The sequence below is a fragment of the Drosophila serrata genome, unplaced genomic scaffold (genome assembly GCF_035046125.1).
Source record: "Drosophila serrata isolate PLE 108 unplaced genomic scaffold, ASM3504612v1 contig_249, whole genome shotgun sequence".
Lineage (NCBI taxonomy): Eukaryota > Metazoa > Arthropoda > Insecta > Diptera > Drosophilidae > Drosophila > Drosophila serrata.
In genome coordinates, this window is record NW_028257147.1 from 4,334,092 (window position 1) to 4,347,949 (window position 13,858).

Here is a 13,858-nt window from a genome sequence, read left to right on the forward strand (position 1 = left end):
GATTTTTAATGGATATTATATCATAAAAAGGTTTTCAAAAGTGTAATGAAATCAAAATTTCTATCTGTTTAAATCACAAACAAAAACTAAATTAAATCAAATTCTAGATATTAAGTCCAATTACAAATATACAACATATATATCTTATATTTTGATAGAGTATTCCAACTTCGTTATTATGGCTATCTAATCACACTTTGTTGTGCAACACTTGAGAGCTCCCGCCTTTGACCGTACAGGGGGGCGTGGCTTTGTGGGTGTTGCTGACTTCGCACCAGGCCAATAATCTTTAATAGGTTTGTAGAATTCTGTTTTTTCCTTCAGCTGTCTACTCTCTTTTCAGTCAACACCATCGGCAAATATGTGACAGAGTTTCAGACACGATACACACCCACTACGCCCCCTTCCGGAAAATGGTCTCGGAAAGGCCTCGGTGAATTTATTATTAGAGAATTTTTTGCCAATACATTTTTAATAGTATATTTCTTTAGCTAAATTTTTAAGCAATGGTATTTCTATCACCTTATTTTCACTAGAAGACTTGTAATACTTCTGTTTTCCATTAATGAATTTGTCAGTTTAAATATTTTCATCATTGAAATTATAAAAGTAATTTTTTATCAATGAATTGTTTATCAAAAAATTTTATTCCCCAAGAGTGAATTCCATACCTTTGAATTTTCACAATTAATTTTGTTAACCGTGAACTTTTCATTAATAAATTTTTAACTAGTACTAGATTATTTCTTTACCTGAACTGTTCTACAAAGATTTTTCCAGCAGTGCATTTCTTCAGCATACACCCACAATATGAGATTTGCATATATGTCGCCTGATCTGAATTTTGTATTTCACATCTTATGTAGCCTCTATGGCTATCTGTCATTTGTGCAAACATTTTTTGATATATGTATGTATTTTCATTCCTATAATCATATTTTTTGGCTTCAGAAAAGGGGAACTCAAAGAAAAGAAAAGAAAGATCGCAGGCCTGACCCTGAATTAATTTGTTTGTGATATACTATTTCACCAATTTACGAATTCGATTCATTACTCACTCTTTGTGTAGTAAGTTAAATGGAGCAAAAAGTATTAGAATCTTGGGATACATTCAATGTCTAAAGTATATAATTTCATAAGATTGCATTAATTACTATATTGCCTTAATCTTAGATATGACCAATCTGATGACTTTGTAAGTCGAAATATTAATTATAAGAAAGAAAGAAGATGCGATTTCTGTGAAATGTGGTTCAATGTTTATGACCTGTTAGTTATTATTAATTGTATAAATATTGTAGGTAAAGATGAGAGTCTTAGCACTGACACATTAAGGCCAAGGCTTTTTAATATATTTATTTAATTAGCTGAAAGTTACTTAGTTGTTATGCAAATATTTGAAATGCAAAGTACGCAGCAATAATAATTGCAACATGTGTGACTCATTTGTAGCCCAGCCTTTATATCTACACTCACTGTTCCAGATCTGATTCCTCTTTAAGGAGTTATAGCAAAACTGGAGAGTGCGCCAATGCATTATAATATAATCTTTTCCCCGATCTTGTGCGGGCGTTAAGAAGACCGATCGTTTACTTATCGCTCAGTTCCCCTCCAATTTTCCCCCTCAACTTTTGTATAGTTTTTCTTTTTCTGTTAAGTTGAGTTGTTCCAGTTTCTCAGTGTGCGGTTTTTATTTTCTTCCAATCGAGCCACAGAATTGACAATTAGTGAAAGTGGAAAATGTGTCTGGTCTGTATATATATATGGTTTGTATATGAATGTGGCTCTGGGCTTAGTGCTTGTTGTTTGCTTGGGCCAAATATCTGTTAATGCCTTTTATGGTTCCAGCAAGATCTCTTGCCGCGGGACGTGTGAATATTTGAAAATAACTAATCCCAGTGATTTGCACTTTGCTCGCAGAGACACATTCGTTTTAGAGGGCACTACAAAAAAATATAATTTGGACAATATGAATATGAAATAAATGAAATGAATCCTTGATAACTTTACAAGCTTCTTACTAAAGTAAAAGTACCCTTCAAGGGCATACAAAAATTACTCTAAATAAGAACAATTCATAACATTTTCCTATTAAACTGACTGGAGTTTTGTAATTTAGGAATCTATATATTATGTCTGCTCTCCTGATATCCAAAGAAAATTGTCAATTGTGCAAACAATAAACAAATTATAAGGGTACCCAGAGAGCCCTGAGATTTATGAGTCGCGGGTGGCCTATTGGAAAATTGTCTGCTGGTTTTATGCGTTTGAAAAGGTAGCGATAAAAGCCACAAAGGAGGGAAAATCGTAACAGTCTCGGCCAGCTGGCCTACTGGCTCGAAACTGTGCCAGCAAATTTGCAAGTAAATCAAACGAAATGTACAAATAATTTGGCAGCGAAACCAATCGAAAAACGAGACACGACGGCGGCAACTAGCAACCTAAAAATAAATGCCATGACGGAGTTGAAATAGCGAAACAAGACGCGATGATGATACATGTGTGTATAGTATATATCTACACAAAGGAAAATATATAAAAATGTATATATTTTATTTATTAATTTGGACACAAAAAGTCAAAATTTAAAGAAACCTTTAACCAAAATGATACCTTAATTAAATGTTCTCAGTTAAGAAAAGGTCAAGAGATATTAATTTACAATGTATAACAAATATATATTTTTTATTTTAATATATAAAACTAAATTATGTAGAATTAAAACTCCTTTTTTAAATTTAATTATAATACATTAATTTCTTTTGGAATATTTTGTATACATTTGTATTATTTTAATTTTATTTCAATCCTCTCTTTGAAAGTCTCATTTAATTTCTTCATCACCTCAACTAAATATGTAACTGATTTTAATTTTATCTGAAAATTATTGTCTCAGTGTATTACATGTATCGTCTAGGGGGCGTGGCAGACGACGTGCCGCAAGTTGCCAAGTTATTTTTTTTTATTGCGTCTGGCAATTGGCGATGATGCAAGGCGGCCGAGAGACTCCACTTTGTGGCTTATTTTTTTACGACTATATTATTTGCCAGCGGTTCTTGTGGCTATTTTTTTATGACATTTTCAGCGGCTTTCTGTGCGTGGGCTCTCATTGATATTAATTGCTCGGTTTCCTTTTGGCAGCCAGCGCAAGTGTTTATTTGGCTTATGTCTTCCGGCCAAAAAGAGAGAGTAGAGTGATTCGTTGCAATGGATTTTCTTGAGGGATTTGGAGAGCACTCTAAATTGGTTCATTGATGTTGAAAAATATATATATTTATACTTAAATTATATAATATATTTAGTTATTAATATATATATATATTATATAATATAAAATAATTGTAATACTTTTATCTCAATTTTTTAAAGAGCACCCAAAATTGTATCTCAAATCAAAAAAACTTAACCCACACAAACTAGATACTATTTTCTGTCACATTTTGTTACCACTTTGGTGTCTTTTAGCTCTGTGGCATATGCCGGAGACATAAAACCCAAACTGTGCTAATGTTTTTATTTTCCCATATGCACATCTGCATATATATATAAATATATATATATACTCGTATTTCGTTTTCTTTTGGGGCGCCAAGCCAAAGCCAATTTGGCGACAGTTGCTTGATGTCAGTTTTCTTCGTTTTCCGCCCCTTGGCAATTTTCCCGGCCGCCTTTTCGGAGAGGAGGGGAAAGCAACAAGTGTCTGCAATTGGCTTCTGATTTTTCTTTCGCCTTTTTTTCTTCTTGGCTGCAATGCATTTGATGATTAATGCGGTTTATTTTTGGTCACTTGGCCAAGAGAATCGGCGATGGGAAATTTGGGTCAAATTGCTGGTAACTCAATCTATCTAGATTTTTTTTGCTCTGCATTACAAGTTCAAAGTTCTTCAGTGAAGCGGATGAAAGTGTAATAAAAGATTAATAGGAATATATGTGTATGTGATTCTATGTTTGATGAACTCTCGACCCAGACTCTAAAGTAGATATCTATCAGAGGCACGCCTTTTCGTTCCATGAATTTCTGAGACTTCATTTCTTTTCCCATCATTTTTAATAGTGCGATTTTAATTTATAATAAGTATGCAAGTACTTAACAAAAATCTACATGATAAAAAACTGCTTAAAATTAAATATAAATATATTATTTTAGCAAAAAGTATTTCTCAAGGCATTTCTCAGTTGGTATCTCTTCTCCCACATCGCAACTGCATTTATCTCTGTATTTCTTCTCGATTCTCGCACAATGACTGCCTGTTGTCTCTGCTGTTTTGTTTGTTCTCTTATGTTTGTTATTGTTTGTTTGCTTGCTCAACATGCCTTGGGTTAAGTTCTCTACAGGAGTGGTATCCAGTAATTGTCTTTCTTTTTTTTTTTTGAAGCCAACGAGCGCCTTAGGATATGCTTTGATTTTTGTCGGCTGCCGGCTTTCTTGCCCTTTTGCTTATCGGAAGAGGAAAATCTTTCGTTTCCCCCCATACATTTTCCTTGGCGGCGGAGTTCAAGTTCATCGCAGCATTGCGTGAGGTCTTGAGAGGGGAGAATGGGGAATACCCTGAATTTCTTTGGGGTATATGTACTTCTGATTGGGTATTTCTTTATCTTGTAAAACTAAATAAAGACGGAATGTAGCCTTACAAAAAAATGTCTTCTATATACTATACATTTTCTAAGTAAGAATCTTTATTGTGTTGATATTAAAAATAATAAATAAATAAAGTGTTGAACAGTTTTCATATTAATCCTTACTTAGCAAGCATATTTTCTATTCGATTTCAAATAATTTTCTTTTCAAAATAATGTTTGGTTTATAATTGAAATCCGTAGTGCACGTATGTCAAACAATGATCTCATGGTCGCGGCCTCTCCGAAATTTGTGATGGCCCCAATTTCCATCCATCAGATTTTCCCCGCTGCTGCCCATTTTCCATATTGTGAATCAGCCTATCGGATTTTCAGCTTCTTCAATCTGTTCCGCCCCTTGTTTGCGGGCCATGTTGTCAAGCACGTGGACATGTTTTCCCGGGGAGTCTGGGGGAAAAACTCAGGTGCTCTCGGACAGGTAGCTAGTTTGTTTAGCGGCAAACGTGTCGCTCGTCACGTTCAAAAATAATTCCGCTCGCCGATGGACTTAGGGAATCCGAAACCAAACCGAAAACCGAGACGAACTGCATTTTGATTGATTAACCAGACACACGATAGTGGGTGACCTTTACTCTCTGCCACTAATTAGTGCGACTTGTTGTTGGTGTCCTCATCAGGAGATCGAACAATTTTCCGATTTCCCAACCAGAGATTTGTGTGTACAAAAATGTGTTCAAGTTTTGTGGCTTAATTGCAAGAGGCCAAAAAGAGGTAGTACACCAAGAAAGTTAAAGATAAATATAACTTATCTTTTTAAAATACTTTTTCATAAATTTAGTTGTTTACTTAAGGAATAACTGAGGTGTATTTTAACTAAAATTTGAACCCTAGCTGGATATTATAAAACAGAAGACCTAAACGATTTGAATTTGATTTGGCCTACTTTCGGCTTAGTTATGATATTTGAAAGACATTTATTTACTAAAAAAAATAAGCATATAAATATATCGATTTAATATATCTAAAATAATTACATATTAATTACACAATCGAATCCTTGATCCTAAATGTAATTGCTAAGGTATACACACTTCGGCTTCTCAAAGTTAGTTTATATATTGTAATATAGATTTAATTGTTTGTTTTATTTAACAACTATTAAACCTTTACAGATGTACTATAGATTAAGTTAGGGTTCTTAAAGTAATAGCAGAGAGATCTTTGGAAAATTTAATGTTCAAACAAGGACACACGAGTTTCTGTGTGATCAACCCTGTTCCATAATTATTTAGTAAATAAATACAAATATTTTTTTCTGTGTGATTATTTGGGAGGTGTTGGCACTATTGCCGGTTGACCTCGGCAGTTAACATTCGGTTACTTCATCTGCATATGTGGTCCCGCTCTCTCGATTACGAAATCTTAGCCAACGGTTGTTTCTTTTTTTTGCATATAGTTTATCAAAGTTTTGTCTCCTTGTTTTTTTTTCTGCATACAAATTGTTTAATTTTTTTTTTCGTGGCCCAAAGCGCCACAACAAAAAATATGCAGAAAAATTTGTAGAAAAAATGGGGAACTAGACAGAAGAAACAACAAAAAAACTGGAAGTAGCTGCAACAAAATATGAGTTTTATGCAAATTGCTTTGTAAATTTGTGATATTTGTGTCTGCGAGCGGTTTTTCCTTTGTCCCTATCCTACACACTCCACCTATTTTCTTTTCCCCTCTGAGGCCCCTTTAACCTCATCCTTTGCCAGACGCCTCTGCCTGTATTTTTGTGTTTGCGGTTATTGTAAACCAATTTGCTTATGTGATTTGTCTTTTCCACAGAAGGTTTTTCCCCTCGGTTCCTGTCTCTTTCTCTCTTAGTCTTTATTACCCCTTTGGGCTGTGGACTTGTGGAAATGTCGGGAAAATGTGGAAGGGGTTGGGGTTGGGCCTGAGTCTGGGGCGTGAGGTGCCTAATGGCCACAGCGATGTGATGTGTTGCTTGTAGGAAGGTGTTAGGTACAGACCCTGACATTTGACAGAGAAGACAGGGGGGGGGGGAATTTTACCTCATGTCTTCTTCTGCTTTTCCTGTTGGGGTTTTTGCGGTTTCCAGGTGGTACAGCAAAGGCAAAAAATATAAGTGGAAAACTACTGATTGGAAAAAATGTATTATATTTATAACTACTTAATAATCTGTACTGCTTGTGTTTTAATTATTTGCCTTTATAGAAAATGTTTCCTTGCATTCTGTTACTAGTATGTTGACCTGCATTGTGATGATGATTCTGTGACAGGAACAAAGGATGGTTCCATCTCTTCAAAGGGCAACACTTTCGTTTATGGCTTCCGTGTGTTGACTCATCTCATTGGACTTCTTTCTGGCAGGTCTGTCAAGTGCTACGGTCATTGCATGGAGAAGTGAGTCATATTTATTAAGAAGGTACCCAATATACCAATTTGCATACTCGATATTCATATCTTTGTGATTCAATTCAGTTGTGGAAAGGCCCTAGTGTTTTTTTTACAGCTTTGTGTTTGCAAGCCGATTAATAAATAACTTATTGATATTCGAAAATGTGGCTAATGAGATTGGGACAGGTATCGAGTTCTCAGGAATTTTCGTAAAAGGGTTTGGTAGTGTATTTATTTTTAGATTATTAAACATTCACTCTAATTTTGAATTTCCATTTATGGTACCATTTTGAAAGTTCTAATGAAAATAATAAATTTATTTTTCGGTAACCTTTAACCTTTTATACATATTTTTTTATCTTCAGAGGCAATCACCCATTATTTATACCATTAATTTCTAGTGCAATTAACCAACAATTTTGGGCCAGACAAAAGGCTGTGACCTATAGTTATCGAGGCTCATTCACAAAACATATACCAAAATCCATGGCTATAGGCTCATATATATGCGATGAAATTCAATTAAATCTGCAACGATGTCGAATTTCAATTTCGATTTTCAATTTTTCGTCGTGTTATTTACAAGCTTTCAATTCAAATGCGATAAATGACAAGGGGGGCCAAAAAGCACAGAGCACAGAGCATGGAGCACAGAGATCTGGCAGAGCCAGAAACGAGTGCCAATGGCCAAGAGATTGCATCAGACAGCCGCAGATCACCTGAGCAATGAGTGGGGGAAATATCAGGGGGCAGGATGGATGGCAGAAGTTGGGGGCCCCAAGATTATGGGCACTCGTAGTCGGATTCAAGACCAAATCGATGTCGAAGTCTGGTCGGAGCGAGTCCGCTGGTCTCGGCCTTTGGGGCGTTGTGTGCGGCTGGCAATTAAATGGCAAAATAATAATTTTTATTACCAACTTGACGACGAAGCCGACGATCGGTGTGGAAGACTCCCCATCTGTGACTTGGTCTGTGGCCTCAAATGAAATGGAAATCAATTGCAATGAATCGGAGAAGAGCACCAGGAATACGAATCTTTGGATACCTCTTTTTAATATATTAGGATATTTGTTTACCTTTATATAATATTATAATTTTAGTGAGCACGCAGTTAAGGGGACATATCCCTCTCTCTTTTTCTCTCATTTGCTCTATATATTTAGGTATATCTATCTCTCTCTGTGTATTTCTAGAGGTAGAGCTGTTATTCTCTTTATTCCTCTCTCTCTCTAGAGATGTCGCTCTCCCTCTCGCTCTCGCTCTCGTTCTCACTTACTCAGTTCTCTTTGCCCGGAGACTATAAATACCAGGCGCAGCCGCCGCTCGCGACTCATTCTGCACGTGGCCTTCTCCCTGTAAACATCTAGAGTGATAGTGGTGATAGTGATAGTGATAAAAAATACAGCTGACCAACGGAATACTTTTGGATGACCAGGCAGAATCTCACTTCGATGAATAAGGAAATGACGTGTCTTAACCATGACAATTACATATGTATGTATATAGATATAATATATGATAATCAAGTCTAAAGTTAATGAGTCCCTTAATTAATTGATAATTACTTAAGAACAATGATTTCTGACTCAACTTTTGTTACATTATTATACCTTTGGAGGGTATTATAATTTAAGTCAGAGGCTTCAACTTAGTAAAGCAGTAGTTTCCGACCCAATAAATTATATATATTCTTGATCAGCAGCTGAATCGGTCTAGCCGTGTCTGATAGAAAAAAATTTTTTTTTAATTTTTTTCGATTTCTTCAAAATGTTATAAGGGGTGGTTGCATAGTGATAATTTTCAAATTTATACAAAAAATTTAGTTTTTTAAAGTTTAAAACGTAGTATCTTGAATTGCTAACCCTATGAAAACTAGCAACGAAAAGCTACCTAGCTTAAAATTAATGAATGTTTGGCTAAGTTGAAACTTTCGTCCTTTATTTTATAATATTTATATTTTTTCCCCAAAATATAAAAACACTTTGAAAGTAGGGTATCAAGAGTTAAGCCAAGGATGCCATGTTAATTGAGCTGACTTTTGACGCTTTCGCGGGGGCGATTGGGTCGTTTGACTTCGGTTTCGATGCTGTGGGTAGATCTTAATAATTGGCCATTGGCTTTCCCGTCTAGCCATAAAGCTAACTAAATCTGTCCATAATATTGAGCCACGATCGATCAATGACCTCGAGATCCTCTTACCCCTCACCCCTCGCCATTTCACCCGCTATGTGTGGGTGTCATGAAAATGAAAATGGGGCGAAAGGTTGTTAAATGATTAAGAGGCGTTGCATTAGCCACAATCCTTAAGCTCCCCGTCCGATTTTCCACCTCCTTTTCCATGACTCTCGGGCAGACGGCAACGAAGCCAGTCTTCGGCGGTGCATTAGAAAGTCCGTGGGAAGTCTGTTCAAGATGAGGGAAAAAAGGAGGAAAAATGGGAGGAAAATCTGGGGGAGAAATGGAGGGTAAAAGGGGCATTGCAGAAGTAGACTGGCTCTGGCAAAAACTTTTCGCAGTCAGTGTGAAATGCTTTTCATAAAAGGAAGTAAGCCAAAACCTCGTGCACATATGCAAAACTTAAGAGGTGGTAATGAAAAGCGCTAATATACATACTAACACACTGACGCGGAAACTTGCAGACATGCACTGCGAAAAAATAAAGAGCCAGCATGGCATAATTTTAATAAATTTCTTGCAAGCCTTTAAGACTGAATAAAAATAGTTTTTTAACCTAATTATATATACAACTTTATATGTTTACAATTATGTTTTATTATTATTTTATTATTATAATATCCAAATTCTGATTTCTATAAAGACTTTAAATGGTTTTCAATTTAGTACAATTTAAATTCAAATCCTTTTCAGATTGTTTTGGTGAGGAAATTATTTTAATATGGGTTATGATACCAAAAGCCCAATCCTTCCTCTATAATGCAACTTTTAAAGCACTTACTTTTAAGATTTTCTTTTTGGTAATATATTTAATATATCTTTTTTTTTGTGAACTTTTGTATGTTTGTATTTGCACATTTTATGTTAATTGAAGCAATGCGTCAATGGCAATCCCCTTGCTTTTCACCACCGCTTTCCACCTTTCTTTCTTCAACTTTGCCCTGCCTGCCTTTCCCTCTCCCATTTCCTTCGGCATTTTCCAGTTTTGGTTATGTCAACTTTGAAAAGCACGTTGAGAAAAGGTGGAAAATCTTGAACCATTTCGCTAGAAGAACCGAAAACTTTTATTTCTACAAAGTTCTATGTGGGCGTGGGTATAAACTGTCATGAACTCGAGGAAAATGTGGGTTGGGTTAGTTAGGGGAAATTGACTATTAAAGTGTGGAAAGTGTTAGGAGAATATAGAAGAAAAGTTCTTAGGTGACTTTATTAAGTAAAAGAATGGTTATGGAATTTCTGAAGAATTTTAATATTAGAAATTGATAAATAAATAATATGTATCTAAGGAGTATTTAAAGATATTCTAGATTTTATCAGGTGACTTTAAATATGATAAACATAATAATTAGGAATTATTATTTGTAATTCTGTTTACCGAAAAAATCTGTAACCATTTTTGGATGTTTAACAAATCCGTTTAAAAAATTCTTACTGTATTCTTGTTTTCCTTTATAATGTTCTAAAGAACTTTTAAATTTAACTAATCATTTTCCCAGCCCGTTTTGCAATCGATATAACTTGATATTTATCGCTTCTGCAAGTATTTGGTCAACGCACTTAATCTCCGCTTAAGTGTAATTGTGGCAAACAAACATTGAACATGACCAAACTCCCGGAGCATCTAATCAATTATGATCAGGCCAAAAGCCAAGGGCCCCAACATAACTGCTGCCACGCCCCTCGCAATGTCTAGCAGAAGAAGGAATTGGGGGCGGAAGAGGGAGCTGCATCGATTCCCAAGTGGAACATTATTGTGGCAATATATGGAGCCAAAAAGGAGCTGTGCACAATTTCCGGGGCTAATAATAAATATCAATAAGCCAAAAATTTATTACCAACTAACCGCAGAATTTGCAAAGGCTTCTGCGTGCTTCCTCGGCCAAGGAACTTTATCATTCTTGCCTTCTCTTTCTGCTTCTTGTTCCCTCTCACTCGTATGGGTTGCCCTGTCTCTCTCTTTATCGCCTGCGGTGCCAACAAATCCCTTTGATTAATTCTAATAGCCTCAGATGTTCAGGCTCGACATCATTTCTTTCGCTTAATACTCAATTTGGTGTTGTTTTCTTACCCAATAACCCCTCCTTATCGCACCATCCTGCTGCTGTCTTTTTCTTCCCCAATATTGCCATCTTTTTCGCACTCACAGTTACAAGGCGTCAAGTTGTTTGCGTTTCTGTTCTGTGACTAATATGCAAACAAGCGAGCAAAGCAACAGCAACAACAGCACCATCAGCAGCAGCGCCAACTTGGCCAATAACTTAACTTGGCTCAAATGCTCCTGCCTCGTGTCCCCTGTCCCGTCGCAGTTCCTCCTTTTCACACACTCACTGGTGTCAAAAGCAGACTGGGGCAACATTTACGCACCCGCCCAGAGGAGGAGAAATAAAAGCGGAAAAAAATGCAACAAAGAATGGTTTGGCAAGGCGAATAATTGAATACTCTTTCAAAGGGAAGTACATTTTAGAGGATTATTTATATTTAAAATAAGTAAATTAATGGTGGTAATTGATATACAGCAAGCAAGACAGATTTATCGAGGGCTTTTGTGTGTAAATATTTATAAATATTTAAATTTTTGACTCCGATCAAGATTGAAGACTCTAATTGAGCAGTCGTAAATATTTACATATAGATGTGCCAGATGATTTATAATCTTAATTAAAGCAATAATTATGTTTCAAGGATCCTTAAATTTATTTTTTAAACATCGAATAGGTGGAGTGACATAGATATAATATTGTTATTGCTAGGCAAGACAAATTAATGAAAATTCTTTAATAAATAAGGAAAGCGAAAGAACAATGCAACTATATTCCAAAAATAAGTAAAATAGGTTATCTGCCAAGGAAAGTCATTACAGGAGATTAATGATATATAACAATCAACATTGATTTATCGAAGACTCTTTTCTGTAAATATTATCAAAAATTGAAATTGTTGATTATTATTGCAGACTCTGATTGAGCATTCGTAAATATTTACTTGTTATGTGTAAGAAATCGCTAAACAAATACATCCAATTTGTGCCAGATGAAGCAAAATCTGTAAATATTTAAAGAATAATTATGTTTTTATGGATCCTTAAATTCGCTCTTGACAGTTCGAATAAGTGCAGTGACATCTATATAGTATAGGGTATTAAAAGTATGGGTGAAAAAACGTAGAGCAAGTCGAAGAGCATCGGGACCATAAAGATAAGATTAGCACACGATTCGCACAACGTTCGCAGCTGTTGTTTGGGAGGAACTTGGGCTTCGATATTGCTTTGTTTTCGGTTTCCCCACGGCCAAAGCCAAAATGTTGCTACATCTGAAACCATTGGGAGTTGTTTATGAAATGAGTCAATGGAATAATTTGGCATGCGATTGCTGTTTGCATACCTATTTTATTTACTGCACTCTCCATTTTCCAAGGTTGTAATTCACGACTTATTTTAAATGAAATGCGTTCAATGTTCTTTGTGTGTTTTCTTTTTTGTTTCTGACTCTGTAAATCCCCTGAAATGTACCTCGTTCTCGGTTTCTGTTTCCATTTCATCATAATACCTCCTATCAAGATACATTTGTATCTCTGAAGCACTGGTGCATGTGTAAATATTTTTTACGACCTTCTCGCCGCCTTTGACATCAATGCCTTTCGAGAAGTTCCAGGGATAATCGCGGGTCCTTGCCTTGCAGGATCTGTTTTTTCTTACCCGTACTTGTATATATTTTAAATGGCTGAGAGCGTGCGCTTTTTGATGTGTGGAGCGTGCCTGGGCATTGGGGTCGATCGTATTTATGGGCCTAAAGGTCAATCTTGAATAACCCAGCACGATTTAGAGTTCCACATTTATTCACATACACACGCACCATCCACTTGGGACTTGCGCCAGCCAAGGTCGAGTTCGAGGTGTGGCGTGTGAGAGTTTAACCGCTTGAATGCGAAAGTGCGGGGAGTGATTTTTCCAAGTGGCAGGTGGCTGCCAGCTTAGGGGTATGCGAGATGCCGTAATTAAACTAATTGGTAAAAGCTTTTTTATTAAACCAGAAAAGGAAGCTAACAATATAATCAATACAATATAAATTATATATATTTATGTTTAAAAACAATAAAGTAATGCCTGCTTTCATTTCATTCAAAGTTTTGCATTTTCCTCTATTTTTAACGATCGCTAGTAAGGCAGCTATAAAATATAGTAGTCCGATTTTCATAAAATGTTACACAAAATTCTAGATTAAAAATATAGTGGCTGTATATAAAATTTGATGACAATCTGTAGAAAGCTGGAAATGTTATAATACTTATCATAAAATTTTCCGATCGTTGCTATGGCAGCTATATGTATAACATATATCTCTAAATATAGTCCGCCGTTTCAGCATGCTCCGACTTATATACTAGTAAAATGATATAGAAGAATAACTCCATAGTCGTTTAATTCGCTTGTCAATTATGCCAATCTCCCACATCTGCGCATATGATTCCCAAGTGGTTCTAACATCCCCCGAACGAAGTGACTGCTGCCGGCCAAGTCTTAGAAATGTGTTGTGTTACAAAAGTTGCAAGTCATTGTTTATTAGTGTTCAAAGTGAGTAACTGATCACACATACTTACTGGTCATAGATAATTACTGTTCAGAGTTAATCCCTGATCATAGTTATTAACTGACCATAGTTACTTACTGATTATAGTTACTTAATGTTCATTGATACTTACTGTT